This window comes from Lissotriton vulgaris, chromosome 3_1 (genome assembly GCF_964263255.1).
Source record: "Lissotriton vulgaris chromosome 3_1, aLisVul1.2, whole genome shotgun sequence".
Taxonomy (NCBI): domain Eukaryota; kingdom Metazoa; phylum Chordata; class Amphibia; order Caudata; family Salamandridae; genus Lissotriton; species Lissotriton vulgaris.
Window position 1 is genome coordinate 627,679,666 of NC_141689.1, and position 14,194 is coordinate 627,693,859.

Here is a 14,194-nt window from a genome sequence, read left to right on the forward strand (position 1 = left end):
GCTTACAAGGGGTTTCCAGCTCAGGTTGTCACACTCTACATAGCTAATCTTCAATTAAAACCTTCCCAGTATATGGGAGGTGTGGCCTAATGAATGTCGACGAGTATTGATTTGGGACATAGTAGATGGCTATTTAGGGAAAGCAGGATGTCCAAAATGTCACTTGCAATGGCTCCACCACGTCCCCTTGACAAGACCATGCACCCATATCCCTGTACACTCAAAAAGTGAAAAATATTCTAAGGTTGGCAGGTCTGTTACAGTAGATACACATATTCGCTTTTTTGCAACTTTGTAAACCGTGTGCCTCACAAAAACTATATGAGCAGTTATTAAGTATGTGATAATAGTCATTATCACAGTTCTCCTGCAGTCAACGATGTAAAAATGTACTGTAAATCTAATGCAATTTAAACTTAATTGAAATTAAGTGGACTATACAGAAATTCGGGGATCATTTAATTAATTCATCTGAATCAGGCACATTTGTGAGCGTATTTGCACTACTGCCGTTCAAATGGAACGAGCAAACTAAGCTACATTTGTATGTAAATCGGTTGCAAAGGCGAACCGGGGCTTTCGGGTATTTTTTTCGTGTGGTTTTAAAGTGGGTTCTATAGCGGGCAAAAGTGGTGGTGTTACTTTTGACAACGCCTTCCTGTGGTGGTCTTTCGGTTTCCCTTCTGGGTCAACAAGAGGGCAACCAGAAGCTTTGAAAAAGACCAAAAGTTACATGCGTGGCCAGACCATGCCTGCCATTATCGCTGACTCAACAGAATGCGCACCATAACCACAAAGCAAGTCCAAAAGTAAATTAAAACTGAATCACAACATAGTTCACTGTCAACAAAACATTTATTTAAATCTCTAACTCAAGAACTACAGTGATAACATCCGAGACAGAAACAGGGTCTGTAAAAGTTTCAGTGTGACTTCTTACGTGTCCTTGCAGAAGACTTGCAGGGGAAAGTAAGGCCTGAGTTGTTAACACGGTTACTGATAATACACGAACTATTTTAGATTTCCAGCTGTTGGGAATGCCAAACTACTACAAATGGAGTACAGCCATGAATCTGATCACCTATCAACACTATACAATGCAGATATACGTTTGTGGGGATGGAAGGAGAGAAATTGCCTTTTACTAAGGCCATGTTTTAATATTGGATTCCAGTACTGGGTTAAAGTTATACACGGAAATGCTCATATATTAATTTTATTCAGATGTAATGCTGTCAAAAGTATGTTCATTTAAAATTCAATTAATACAAAGGGAAGACATTGAGGGTGCAAATCTTGATCGCCACCAATTTTGTGCATATTACTGCCTCCCGTACATTAGAATAAGCAATGTATTCACTATCGAACCTGGATTAACATGTACACCCAAAAACCCAGAATGAGTGGTATGCCAGTTTATTGTGTTAAGGACACAGTGTGGTGGGAGGTGGGCTGCGTCAATATTATGAATTTGCCTCTAGCCTGAAATTAGGCATTAAATAGTTGTTAAGCTCGATTAGTGTTAACTTTATTTACACAATGCCTGAAGATGCTACACACTTATAGTATGGACGTTTTCTTCCCAATATGAGACAGAAAATACAATTACCTAGAAAACTAAACGGGCATGAGAAGCAACACATAAAAAAGTAGATACACATGTATTACTATCTAATGAAGTGTTGACCCAGGACCGATTTGTGATTGGGACGTCATAGAAAATAACTTAAGTTCCAAAAAGATGTTGCAAATTCCAAATAATTTTGGAGTGTTACTGCAGCCTGCCAGTTAGCACCTGAACAGTTCTGCACTGTCTGGGTTCAAATCTGAAGCAGCCCAATGTCACAGTTAAGTGAAAGGTAAAGAGAACTAAGAAGCCATGAAATGTACAGTGTGACCGTAGGCTGCTGAGTTCCATCCCCGAATCAGACGGTTCAAGTGAGCACGTCACGTGAGGCACCTTACATTATTCTATGGGTTTTTAGTCAAAAACGCAATGGATGGTATGACTTTTTGTTTTTACCACAAACTCCAAATGTTAAAAAGAAAAAACGAAAAGATTAGGAATCCAACGAACTAAAAAATAGGTTGGACGAAGGTGACAAACAAGAACGGGGAGGGAAGGCAACTTGACGTTTTTTGGGGGGTGGGGTTGCAGAGCCCATCGTTCTGTGCAACCCTCTTGGCGGGTGAGAATGAAACTCACCGCATTCGTAGCGGCCCCGTCGCAGGCTTGTGAATATTGGAATTGGGGTTTGTAGGATCGGACAGGGGAGGGAAACGTGGGAATCAGTCTACACCTTGAGACCGTAATGCCTCTGACAGTGTCAGAGCCCAGATGGGAGACCCTAGGACCGCGAAGGGACTCTTGGAAATCGGGAGGAAGGGAAGGAAGCAAATGATGACGCGCTTGTGACGAAAGTACAGACCGGGTGCCACAAAAGCTACTGAGTGGCTGAGTTGGAGGCCAGTCAGAGTGAGCATCCTTGGCGACCGGTCCACTTACCAGCTTTGAGCCTATTTACTTGCGTCACTGGTGCAACCAGGTCACGCAGGCCCCGCCTTTCTCTCACTCGAAGTATATGACTGGGCCTCCGCGAACCCTCAGTAAAGAGTCAGCACTTGCTTTCTCGTCGCTAGCTGCGCTGCCAGATCAGAAATCCAAAGCAAGCACGACCACCCATGAAAACAAGACTAAAACAAGTACAAGTCTTTGCCAAAAAATATCCGAAACAAGCCCAGCCCTTAAAACAATGACAATAGACTGTAAAGGACGCGACGAGAAAGAACAGTGTTTAGAAATTAACATGATTTAGGTGACAAACCTCGTGGGCTGAAATATGGTACGGCTTTCACAGCAGGCTGAAGATGAGGCAAGCCAGTTATAGCTCAGTCCAGATGCCGGGCAGTGGGCTCAGCTCGAGGTCTTCTTGAAACCTCGAGCCATAAACGAGCCGAGCTCTGACTGCCACCCTCGCTGTACTCTGGTACACAAAGTTAAAAAACAAAGTATTAACCTTTGAGGTAAAAAGGAGACGAATAAGTATCTATTTACTGGCTGATTTGTGCAAAGTGAAACCAGAAAACATGGGATTAATCCCTGCTTTTCTGCTTAACCAAACTGTGATCTTAGAAAAGTATTGTTCCATCAACTCCCTTTTGAATCATTACCTCTCGATAACCTATAACCTATAACGTGACTTATTATTGTCAAAATTGTTGCATGTTAAAGGAATGCAGATTTTTTAAATTTTAATTTTTAAGGGACTTTATCATGTTTTGTACCATGTGTGGAAGGCCGTTACTAGGCCATACACGTGGTCCCGGAGCGGCAATAAAGGACACAGACTCGGTCAGTATGTTTTAGCCGGAAAGACCTCGAGCGGTCTTCCGCTTTCTTTATTGTTGGCCGATATCGCCCTCCACGGCATACTGCTGCAAAGTGATTCAGCCGGCCGCACTTCAAACATGTCTTTCCTTTTGCCCCGCAGGTTGCGGTCGCTGGATGATCTTCGCCGCAGTAATCGCACTGATTTCCTCGAGTGGTTGCGGTGCGCTGGTGGTTCCTCGGAGGTCTCTTCTGGATCGCCTCAACCTTTTCCTCCTTGATTATCGGCTGTGTCCGGGCCTGAGCTGGTGTTGCCACCGGCGTTCTCAGGGCCACATCCATTTCCTCCGCTCTTGCGACAGAGAGTTCGTGGGAGCGTGCCAGGACCAAGATTTCATCTAACGATGTTCCGGGTTGTCGGAGTATGAGCTTCCTCAGTAGTTTGGATCGACACCCCACTATGATTTGGTCTCTAATTTCCTCTCTCGGGTTGGTGAACGGACACGCGCGTGCCAGTCGGCGCAGCCTCGTGTGGAACATGTCCACCGATTCCGAGTCTGTGTGGTTCCGTAGTTTGAGGGTCTGTGGTTCGGTGGTTCCGAACCCGTTCAATGAAGATCGTCGGATATAGACGATTTTGGTGTCAGCGGACTGCAAATCATGAGTGCGGTATGTACGAGTGTTTTCGTCATAATCGATCAATGAGAACACTACGTATTCAGGGATTTCGTTTGAACCCTCGGTTCCATTTTGTGTACGGCAGCCATTTTGTGTGGTTGCCCTCACATAGGCCGATGACTGAAGCCGAACGAGTCCTTGGGACACGTACACCTTAACTGACTCTTGTGTGACCTGGCCGAACTGACTCCCTTGCCCGAGGCTGACCTCGCTGAGCCAGTTCCTTGTTAAGCAGCTGGTCAGATAAAGATCAAAGAGCAGGACATTGCTGAGTTTATGGTAAACTGCATCCACCCTTCTATCTTGCTTCTCATCTGTTTCTGATCCTTCCTTTATGGCTTAATCACTGACTTGGGTTGAGGTTTTATGATGGGTTTGTCCGGCCTGATCGAACAGGATATTGGAATTTGCTTGGTCATTTCTGGTGGGCTAGACAAAGGAAAATGGGATGGTCGTCATGCGCTACTTTTGAAATGTCACACTGTGATTGGCTAGTTTGTATGTAATTGATGCTAGCCTGGAATGTGATTTTTGGCATAAAAGACCATGCTTCGCTCATTGAATTTGTGCAGTCTCTAGCGAACCACCCGTGTTGTGCTTCGTAGACCTCTGTTCCTGGTTGCAGCCAATAAACTTTGGTCTTTGACGTCATCAAGAAGTGTCCTGTGTCTCTGTTTGCCGAGGCAGGGGAACTCTAAGACATCAGGCGTTTTCCCTGGCGCCGCTGGGTTCTAAAACCCGGTTCTTCAGTTGGCGCCCAACGTTGGGCGACTTCAGTGGTACCGGTCCAAGCCTAAAGATCGTGAGGAGCTTCTTGTGGAAATTCTGGAGGAAGGCCTGCCACTTCATCGATCCCTGTATGTCGTCGTGGTCCAAAAGTCTTTGCTGCAAGGTTCCCGCCTTCCGACGGCTACGAAGGACTGCTGCCCTGACTGTCGCCCTGTCTTGGAGCCATAGACGATATGTAGAGCGAGACAATAGACGGGTCTTCTGGTGACGCCATCGACATTTCAGTTAAGTATGAGTGGAGCGTCTCCCATTCCTTAGTTTTGTTTGGGTATCCTTCGGGATCGCTTTGATTTGGTACCTGCAGGCCCCAAAGCCGAGGGACTCGTGTTTTCACGAGGTTATCGTTTTTGAGATTTCCCTTGAAGTTTGAAGCTAGACTAGTGAGCGAAGATGCCTGGTCTTAGCAGACTTGGAAAGATATTTGGTTTTGGTTGTACTAGGGATTCCCGGTTGGAGGATTCGTGTCCGGTTCCTCCGATTGGAACTCCGACATATGAGCTTTACGTAAAACATGGAGTGGGCCCCATCGGATATAATGACATGTGGGTTAAATATACGAGAAAAGACGGTGTCCTACAGTGGCCCCGTTATGGTAGCTTTGAAACAGAGATTTTAGACAATCTCGAAGTTAAACTGTTCAAGAAGAAAGCCCGGCCGGCAATTTTTGACTCTTTCCGCCTATGGCGAAAAGAAGCCAAACAGAAAGAAATTAAGTTAGCGGAGAAACATAAACGTGAACGAGGTATGTGAATGGTGCAAGCTGCTATACAGTTTAGGGATAATGAGGAAGAGCAAGAGAGCGAACAGATGCTTAGGATCAGGAAATTAGCGGTAGATAAGTGCTACCCAGCTTTGCCACCTAAAGAGCAGGAAGAAAAGAAAGATCTTGCGAAAGATCCTTTAATGTCGCATCTATTGAGTTCGCCACCCCCTTATGCACAGGATGCTACGGCACCACCACCAGTTATAGCTGCGCAACCTCCGGTTGCTTTGCCACCTGTGATTCCTCCACAGCCAGCTCCTCTTCCGTTGGCTACTATTCCTTTGGTGTTGCCTTCTTCAGGGCCACCAACTTTGCCTTCTCCTTCGTCTGCTACTCCTACGCCTGTCTTGTTTACTCCTCCTGTTACTGTTCCGACTTTGGTTTCCTCTCATGTTGTTCCGTCTCCTCTTCTTTTGTCACCTTCTCCTTCTGTTCGACAGAGAATGACTGTTGCGGTTACTAGTATTTTTTCTCCTCTGATGGGTTCTTTGGGTATGTCTCCTGTTGCCGAGCGTAGACAATCGCTTAGTTAATTGCCTAATGTTGATGAACGGACAGTGTTGGATCACATAGCGCGTAAATGGGTTACGTATCCTACGTTTTATGATCTTGAGGGTATTATGGATGTTTTCCATCAATGGGAAGCACCGAAACAACGGTACGTCTTTGATATGATGTGTTCTTTCATAAGTGAGCAATGGGAAGATAGTGAGGTAGGTCAAATTCCGCCTGAGTTGTACCGTGTATGTTCCGAGTTTGCGAAAGGGACTGTTGTGGGTCTCGGCATTGAGAAAGCAGTTGCGACGTTGTTGTCATTACGTAATGCATCTCCTTCTGACCGGTTGTTTGAGCCTGATTCATCAGTTGGGAGAAAAGCGCGTCAATATCCGATGCGTGAGGTTCCTCCAGTTTGGAGACCTGCTGATGCAAATGCTGCCGCACACTTTCAGCGTGTTTGGGTACATGTTCCTTGGAAACGTGCTGAAGTTTTAGCTATTAAGCAGTCTTTGCCTGATCCGCGCAAAAATCCAGCAGGGTACTATAAGGAGCTAACTCAGACTGTGAGTTCATGTATCATGAATTTAGCAGACATAGACATGTTGTTTGGGAATGTTGTTCCACAGCCTATTTGGGGTAAGATTCGTCACACGGATCATGCGCATGAATTAGGTGAGACATGGGTTAATCTTAGAGATGCCGATAATAGACAAGTAGGCGGTGCTAAGCCTGAGGATTTGATTACTGACCTTCCTGGTAGGATTATTACTTATATGAAGACTCTAATGCCTGAAGTGCGTGTTAATTGGGTCAAGTTGTCTGCATGCAAGCAGAAGAAAGATGAAACTGTGTCCGACTTTTTCACGCGGTTTGAAGAGACCTTTGTAGACCACAGTGGTCAGGACATGGCTACTGAAGACTGTTCGTCGACAAATTTGTTCATAATTTGCTTCCCGAATTGTGCAATAGGTTGAAGGATTCTGAGAGTGCTTGGGCCGTTTCTACATCAGCACAGATTTTGGCTACTGCCCAGTACTATGAAAATAGGAACAAGTATGAGATAGAGAAAGCAGATAAGAAGACTAAGGAATTGAAGACTAAAGTTCTTCTACAGCAAGCTTATCCGCCCGTAATAATCAGCGTGATTATCAGCAACCTGAGCAATATCAGAGAAACTCGTAAAGGTTCGAGTCTTCTCAACAACAATTTCCGTATGGGCCGAATCAGTGTGCGTATTGCAAAGAAGAGGGCCATTTCAAGAGTAGTTGTCCGGTTCTGTTACAGCGCACGAATGGTGCTTCTGGTGTGAGAGGTCGAGGTGCTCAACAAGCGCCTAGAGGTAGAGGTCGTGGTCAGAATACGTGTTCTTTGCCTCCACAGAATTCTATGAATAGCTTTGATAAGCAGAATGGTGCATCTGGTAGGACGCCACAGTACTATGCGGACGATTACTACGTCGAAGGTGAGGAAGTGAATGGTAATGATTGTTAGGACAGCCATGGACAAAGAGAGGGAGTTGTTTCAGTTCCAGTAGATCAGAGTGGACCTTGTTGAAGTGATTGTATCAGGTGTGTCAGAGCCTTTTCTGTTGGATACTGGTGCTGCAAAGAGTTCTATTATGCACTCTAAACTCCCTAGCGCACCTTTGTCTGGCTTAAAGAATGTTTCAGTAGGTTTTTCTGGCGCCCCGGTTACGAATCCAATTTCTACTCCGTTGCCTCTTTCTGTTGGACCTCGTAGATTTGAAGCACCCCTCATTCTGACGACCGGTTGTGGTGAGAACTTGTTGGGATTGGACTTGTTAAAGAGATTGTATGCAACGTTATATTGTTCTCCTTCGGGAGTACATCTTACATTGGGTAAGAGAGTGATCTCTCCGATGAATATATCTAAAGATCGACTCCCCCCTGAATTGTCTTCTCTCCCTGATTCTCTTTGGGCTACTGGTCCAAACGATGTAGGCTTTTTAGAGATTCCGCCATATTTTGTGACCTTGAAAGCAAATGCTAGGTTACCACGCATTCCACAGTACAGTAGCTCGAGTGATGGTGAGAGAGCACTTTTGGCGATCATCTATGATCTCATTGAAAAGGGTGTGATTGAGGAAACAAGAGGTAATGTGTGCAATAGTCCTGTTTTGCCTGTTCTGAAGAGAACTGATTCTTCAAAGCCTCCTGTATACAGGTTTGTGATCGATCTTCGCGAGGTGAATAAGATCGTTGTCCCGCAATTTCCTGTTGTACATGATATCACCGCTTTGTTGACTTTGATCCCGGCTACAGCTACGTGGTTTTCGGTGATTGACTTGAAGAATGCTTTCTTCAGCATCCCGATTGCCGTGGAGAGTAGAGATATCTTTGGATTCTCTTTAGGAGGACGAAGTTTCCGCTTTAAGCGTGCTCCTCAAGGCTATTGTGAGAGTCCATCGATCTATAGTCAAGCTTTGAAGACGCAACTTGATTTGTTGGTTTTACCTGATGGTGCTGCTCTTATACAGTACGTTGACGACTTGTTAGTTGCTGTCGATAATGAAGAGATTTGTAGAGAGGCTACTTTGTCGTTGTTACGCCATTTGTCTGATTTCCATCATAAGGTTTCTCTTTCGAAGTTGCAATATTGTCGACAAGAAGTTACCTACTTAGGTCACCTCTTATCGAAGGAGGGAAGGAAACTGACCCCAGAAAGAATTCAAGCTATTGCGAAAATGAGTGTCCCTACGACACAGAGAGAAGTACGTGCGTTTTTGGGTATTACGTCGTACTGTAGACAGTGGATCCCTAATTTCTCGTTGTTAGCGAAGCCATTGATAGCTCTTACTGTTAAGGATACTCCAAATCCTATTCCTTGGACTGACGAATGTCAGAAGAGCTTTTCCGAATTACGCAATGCGTTGTGTTCGGCTCCTGTGTTGGGTACTCCCGACTACAGTAAGCCTTTCACATTGTATGTCCACGAAAGAGAGGGATGTGCATTTTCAGTCTTGACTCAACAGTTTGGTGATAAGCAACGTCCATGTGCTTATTGTTCGTCGACCTTAGATCCGGTAGCTAGAGCGTTGCCGAGTTGTTTGAGAGCTACAGCAGCAGCGGCTGTTTCTATTCGACAGTCTGCTGGCTTGGTTATGGAAAATACATTGATTGTGATGGTTCCAAATTCAGTGGATACCTTGTTGAATCGTACCAAGACACAGCATTTAACTAGTGCTCGGTTGTCGGGTTACGAATTGACCTTGTTAGCGAGTCATGTGCATATTAAGAGATGCAACACGTTGAATCCAGCCACGTTGTTGCCGATTTCAGCTGAGTCAGATAACACAGAACAGCATGATTGTTTCCTTAGAACTGAGGAAGAAACGAAAGGGAGGATAGACCTTAGGGATACTCCTCTTCCAGAGTGCGATGGAACTTTGTGGGTTGATGGTTCGTGCTTCAAGCTTCCGAATGGTGATACGACTGCGGCGTATGCTTTTACGACTTTGCATACGATTGTTGAAGCTGCACGTATCCCACATAAATCAGCGCAAGCAGCTGAGTTGATTGCATTAATGAGAGCATGTGTGTTGGCGAAAGGTAAACGAGTGAATGTGTACACTGACAGCCAGTATGCATTTGGTGTTGCTCATAGTTTTGGACGTTTGTGGCGAGAGCGTGGGTTCTTGACTTCTCATGGGACGAAAATCCAACATGGTCAGTTGGTGAATGAACTTCTTGAATCCCTTACTTTGCCATTGCAAGTAGCGATTGTGAAATGTAGTGCGTATAAGAAAGTTACGGATGATGTTGGTCGCGGAAATGCGTTTGCAGATGAAGTCGCGAAAGAAACTGCAAGAAATGTGATGAGCCGAATGTATGTTGCAGGTCCGGTGAGATGGGTTCCAGATAGAAGTATGTGTGAAGATACGATTGAGAGTGTGAAATCCATCCAAGCTGAAGCTACAGAGAAAGAGTTGAATGAATGGAGAGAAAGTAAGGGTAAACTGGATTCCAAATGGTTGTTGGACCGATTTGTCTGAGCATCAAAGATGGTTGTTACCCGATGCATATGTGCTTCCAGTTGTTACAATGGCTCATGGGATGGCACATATCAGCGTGAAAGGGATTTGCAAGTTGTTGGCTCCGATTTGGCAGAATGTAGGAATTCTCAAATGTGCGGAGAATTTGGTTAAGAACTGTATGGTATCCTGGTAAAGGAACTCCAACTCCAGCTGGTCATTTTGCTCCTCCTACGTATCCGTTCGAGGCTTTGCAGTTAGATTTCATCCACATGGAGAGGTGCAACAACCTGAAGTATGTGTTGGTGGTTGTTTGTTCCTTTTCTAGATGGGTGGAAGCTTACCCTTTGAAGGACAATACTGCCTTGTCCACAGTGAAAGCCATTATCAAAGAGTTCTTCCCTAGGTTTGGATTGCCGAGAATTATCTGGAGTGACTATGGGAGTGAATTTGTGGGTCAAGTGATGAAGAGAGTATGTGAGGGATTAGGAATAAGGCAGAAATTCCACGCTGCAAATCATCCCCAATCAGCTGGTTTAGTCGAGTGCTATAATGGCACTTTGAAATTAAAATTGGCCAAAATTCAAGCGAGTTCTGGTTTACAATGGCCAGATGCTTTGCCCCTAGCTCTTCTGTCCACAAGAATGACTGTGCATTCGTGAATGGGTTTGAGTCCGTATGAGGTCGTGTTTGGCCGCCCGGCGAATATTTGGGGCGTGCCAAGACCGACAAGGTTCAGTGAGCTTGAATACCCTGTGTTACTTGATTACTTGTACGAACTGACGGCTAAACTGCGTGTCTTACATCAACAGGTTCACGATACTCTGCCATAGGCTTCTGAAGATCCGGGCCACGCCATTGAACCCGGTGCCTGGGTTTTCGTGAAGAATTTTCAGCGGAGCAAGAACGAGCAGCCCCGCTGGACAGGACCGCACCTAGTTTTACTATCTACACGTTCTGCAGTTCGAGTACAAGGCAAGAAAAACTGGATCCACGGCGTACATTGCAAACAGGCTCCGTTGCCCTTACCGTACGACCGGTGGGTCCAGAAGGGACTTCCAGACTCTGAGACTGAAACTGTGCCTTGTTTTCTGCCATTCAGCGATGCCCGTTTGATTGGAACGAACACTGAGAAAGAAAGTGACGATCTTTTGCAAGAAGCTGTGCCTCCTTTGATTTGATTGAACACTACTGAGCCTGAACTCTTGTTTAAGGAACATACATTGCCAGGCAAAGATCGTTATAATTTGCGACCGAGAGTCATGGACAAATAAAAAGTAAATGACGTTTTTTATGATTTTTCTGTTTGCAGGTTAACTCTTCTACGGGGAACTACTGATTTTTGTTTTTCGAACCGCAATCCGGGTTCAGCTGTAGGGTCGCGGTCGACAAGTCTTTGGAGTGCAAGCCGGAGACACTAGGTCGAAGGTTCTGGTTGGCCTAAGGGAGTTGCCCTGGGCTGACAGAGGCATTCCTTAGCATAGAACACCCTACCACCGCGAGCAGCATATTTAGTGAGGATGGAGTTCTTGGAGTTAGAGAGACCTGTAAAAACAATGAGCTTTAAAAGCAAGATATACAAACTAATGACCAGAAAACGATTTTTAATACTGTGTTTATTTATGTTGCTGAGTCTAATGATATTTTTAATTGGTTATGTGACATTCTCTTTTAAAGTGACGTTTATGCCCACTGCGCAACCTACACCTCCTCCTACTATTTCTTCTCATTCTTTTCACCCTCTGCCCGAACATGAAATAGTCAGAAGATTGGAATTTGCTAACAATTCCTTTATTCAACTTTTGCACCAACACCAGCTAGTTATGAACACGACAAATTGTTGGATTTGTGGCCTAATGCCCCATACGACCGATAAAGGTATTCCGTTCTTGGTTTTGCCTTTCAGCCTTAATGGTTCTATTTGGGCATACAGAACGATGTTCATTTATGCTCATAGTGTCTATCCCCAACGTTCACCGAAAGATAATCCGAAGAATAGTGCTCTGGCTAAGGGTATAGTCGACATGGTTAAAGGAACTAGTTCGTATGAGACTATTCCGAAAGATGAGAGACAACCATACATTGGTTGGAACGTTACTAGATATGGAGTTAGTCTGAGTGTTAACCAGCGAGCGAAAAGTTCTCCACCGATTTGGATAGTGCCCCATCAGGGTCGCTATTGTGTGCAGGGTAATGGCAAGAATCCGAGAGCTCAGTTAGGGAAGAGTGTCTGCACTGAGACATATGTATTTGCGTCTCAGACTTCCCCAGCGTTCTTAGCAGCTAAGGGTACCTATTTCATCTGTTACGACAAAGCATATTCATGGTTGCCCCCTGACTTCTCGGGCACATGTTTTGTTTCTTTCCTGTTGCCTCCCACTTTTTCAGCTGCGGCAGATTACCATAAGACGAGAGTTGCTAGGGGTGTCTTCAGCAAGGAAGATACCGCAGGGCAAGAGTTGGAAGATTTCTTTAAGGGTTTTCTGCCGTTCTGGGGACCTATGGCTAACAGCAGGAACATTCGCCAGTTGACGAGAGTGGTTGAGTCCACCGTAGTCGAAACTGCCGGTGCCCTTGGTAACTTGACTCCTGAGATCCAGTCGGATCGACTTATGACACTTCAGAATAGAGTTGCTGCTGTTGTCATACTAGCAGATAGAGGTGGAGTGTGTAAATTGATTAAATCGAGCTGTTGCGTTTTCATTCCAGACAACACTCCGACAGTCTTCCAGGCCATTTCAAAGTTACATAAGATCTCCGAGTCTGTACATATAGACAAGGGAGATTGGTCATTGATGGGATGGTTTTGGGGATTGATATCCACGTGGGGATGCAAGATTCTGATGAACATTGGGATGATCTTAGCTATCCTTTTCCTGTTCTGTCTCTGCGTACAGTGTGTTCCTGCTATTTGTGGCCTCTGTGCTACTTCGTGTGCGAGGAGACCTGTCCAGAGAGAGTTGCTAAGTACTAGGATGAGGCTACAGCAACATATCGATTTAGCGCCGAGACGCCCACGGGTATTCGCCGCGCTCTACAAATGTCAATAAATAAATAAAAAAATAAATAAATAAATCGATGATCTGATGAATATAGACCTAGATTCAGACTGACATGGGTTTGGGTTTATTACCTATGTAAGGGCAAAAGGAGGGTCTGTGGTTCCGTAGTTTGAGGGTCTGTGGTTCGGTGGTTCCGAACCCGTTCAATGAAGATCGTCGGATATAGACGATTTTGTTGTCAGCGGACCGCAAATCATGAGTGCGGTATCTACGAGTGTTTTCGTCATAATCGATCAATGAGAACACTACGTATTCAGGGATTTCGTTTGAACCCTCGGGTTCCATTTTGTGTACGGCAGCCATTTTGTGTGGTTGCCCTCACATAGGCCGATGACTGCAGCCGAACGAGTCCTTGGGACACGTACACCTTAACTGACTCTTGTGTGACCTGGCCGAACTGACTCCCTTGCCCGAGGCTGACCTCGCTGAGCCAGTTCCTTGTTCAGCAGCTGGTCAGATAAAGATCAAAGAGCAGGAGATTGCTGAGTTTATGGTACACTGCACCCACCCTTCTATCTTGATTCTCATCTGTTTCTGCTCCTTCCTTTTGGCTTAATCACTGACTTGGGTTGAGGTTTTATGATGGGTTTGTCCGGCCTGATCAAACAGGATATTGGAATGTGCTTGGTCATTTCTGGTGGGCTGAACAACGGAAAATGGGATTGTCGTCATGCGCTACTTTTGAAATGTCACACTGTGATTGGCTAGTTTGTATTTAATTGATGCTAGCCTGGAATGTGATTTTTGGCATAAAAGACCATGCTTTGCTCATTGAATTTGTGCAGTCTCTAGCGAACCACCCGTGTTGTGCTTCGTAGACCTCTGTTCCTGGTTGCAGCCAATAAACTTTGGTCTTTGACATCATCAAGAAGTGTCCCGTGTCTCTGTTTGCCGAGGCAGGGGAACTCGAAGACATCGGGCGCTTTCCCTGGCGCCGCTGGGTTCTAAAACCCGGTTCTTCATCTGTCTGCCAAGCCCTCTTAAATTTGAACTTTTCGAAGTCGTGGTTGAGTTGAGGGTCGACATGTGCGTCAAGTGCAGCGACCGCTGCGTTGTAGTCATCTTCCCGCCCGTGTTGGGGAGTG

At 45.3% G+C, this 14,194-nt stretch overlaps 1 protein-coding gene across 2 annotated transcripts in view; it reads right to left on the reverse strand.

The window, feature by feature from the left end:
- The window catches only part of ARB2A (ARB2 cotranscriptional regulator A), a 1,549,567-nt gene extending 1,546,877 nt beyond the window's left edge, over positions 1-2,690 (reverse strand). The window contains exon 1 of one of the 2 annotated variants that reach the window (XM_086960917.1): positions 2,507-2,690. The gene's annotated coding sequence lies outside the window, so the exon portion shown is untranslated. Of the gene's footprint in view, positions 1-2,206; positions 2,415-2,506 lie in introns of those variants that run through there. The other variant, XM_086960918.1, reaches the window with a different exon arrangement.
- Positions 2,691-14,194: the final 11,504 nt, after the last annotated feature.